Here is a 2,402-nt window from a genome sequence, read left to right as displayed (position 1 = left end):
AAAGTTGTAAATCTAGTTGAGTTAACGGTTCCACATGAAGATAATATGGACACCGCGCGGGCTCGAAAGATGGACCGTTATGAAAACCTCCTCGAGAAATGTGAAGACGCAGGCTGGAAAGCGGAGCATTTTCCAATCGAAATCGGATGTAGAGGATTTGTAGGAAACAGTGTGAAACGACTGCTGTTATCGTTAGGCCTAACTCATCGTAAGGTAAATACCACCATTACCGATATCCAAACTACAGTGGAGAAGGCTAGCCACTGGATTTGGTTAAAAAGAGACGATGAGCGATGGCTAGAGAAATATTGAACTTTGTTTAATAATCAGTTGATCTAGCAAGCGGGGCCTCATATCAGTGAGGGGAGCCGGTGCGCATTGATGCCGTCGTGAGGTAGGCCCCGAAACGGCGCGCATTCTCTCCTGATGACCCCATACACTTGCTGGCTTCCGGTATGCGGAGTTCTTGACTGGTAATATATATATATATATATATATATATATATCTATATATATATGCTCCTGCAGCATTTCGTTTTTTGCCGTATCAAACGTTGTTCATCGGTAGCCATTGTTCTTGCAAAAGCTCTTCTCAAAGCATTTTGGGTTAACCTACTATTAGCTTGTTCTGATGTTTCATTAATTTTGAAATTGGCACAGTGTTGCGCCTGATTTAAGATATACATCGTCGAGTCATGGTTATTGAATATCTTTGAATCGACGAAAAAGTGAAAAAAGAAATCTTATACGTCAATGGTGACAAATAGATTTTTACGCCTTATGCATTCCATCATTACATGGGAACCGAAGCATAGCTAATGCAGTATTTAGTATATTAGGTTGTTTAAGTATATATTTTTGACAATAATTACAAAAGAGGTTAGATGTAAAAGGGCTATGTAATGAAATGGTTTAAATTAGTGGCAAGCTTGTCTATAAATACTACTTCTAGGCCAAACAATGTTTATTATGACTTTGAAAATAATATTTAGGTAAAAAACTGAAATGAAAGGTAAAATAGGATAAGATGTATAGGTTTGGGCTATTTAAGTTTAGTTGTAATCCTGTAACTTATGCCAGATTTTATTGGTAGAATTTAAAGGCCGATTAAAAAAATAGAATGCAATATCAATTGCTTACCAAGAAAGTGCAAATTCTGCAACTGAGCTTAACGTTATTTTCTTACTCGTATTGCCTGTATGCATTTATGAACTAATAAGTATTGATTTTTCTAACACAACTTGCATGCTGAAAAATCTATAGTGCATACAAATTTGATTAAACCCTGAAAAATGCACATGTGATTTAATTGCAGTGACAAAATACTGTGTCCAGTTAAATAAGTTGAAGAAACTTCGCGAGCTGTCTTTAAAACAGCATTATTAAATATGTTTCACACCGTGTAGTTTGTTATGGATTATTTAAAAAACGATGCGTCTCAGTAAAAACAGAATTTTAAAGTAAAAAAGTAAAAATATTGAAATAAGTAGGAGTGTTTCATTTGAATCTGGTGCAAACTGACTGTAATCGCTAGAAAGTGTAGACCAAAAGCCAGTTTAAACCACTTATTTAGAACGTTTTGAATTAAACATGTTCATACAATTTTTATAGAAATGTTCTTCGTGAGCACAAACGACATTGACAAAGAATAGTTATAAGGAATACTTTGATCAAAGGTAATGTTCCTACCAAAGTTGAAGTAAATCGGTTGCAACGAAAAGAAGTTATTAAAGGTTTAATTTACAAGTTCAACATAAAATCCATTTCTTCCACTGCTTTTCGCAGTTACCACGTAACATGGCTGCCGTAAGAAAAAACCAAACCACTTTGCATAATTTTCGTAGAATGACAAAATCGGTTGCAGCGTTGAGAAGTTATCAAGAGTTCAGTTTTCGAGTTTTAAGAGAATCGTCAATTAATAATAGAATTAATAATTAACAATTTTGCCAAGTAGTTCAGTATGAAAAAAACCGTTATCGGTAAAACTATTTATCATTATAAATATACAGGGATTAGCAATTGAGTTGCTTCTCCAACATACTGAAAATTTAGAAATAGCAGTCAAAGAACTACTAATTCCAAACTACATGAATTCGTAAGTGCCTTTCTTATCGTTGATTTTTGGTGTCGCATGGCCAAAGATTACCGTGAATTTTTTTTAGAGACACTTTCAAATTTATCTGAATATTTGGGCTGAAGATTGGAATAGTGAAATTTCCATTCACTTAACCATGAAACGATTCGTATCCAATTAACTAAAGGCTTGGTTTGTTTACGCTTTTCCCTCCGGTTTTTTGTTCTATGTGTGCCATAAATATCGCCATCCGCTGTAGAGAAAAATTTGTAGTTTGGAATCAGTAGTTCTTTGACTGCTATTTCTAAATTTTCAGTATGTTGGAGAA

Source organism: Octopus bimaculoides, chromosome 13 (genome assembly GCF_046866305.1).
Source record: "Octopus bimaculoides isolate indiv1 chromosome 13, ASM4686630v1, whole genome shotgun sequence".
NCBI classification, from domain to species: Eukaryota; Metazoa; Mollusca; class Cephalopoda; order Octopoda; family Octopodidae; genus Octopus; species Octopus bimaculoides.
Note: the sequence above shows the minus strand (reverse complement) of the source record.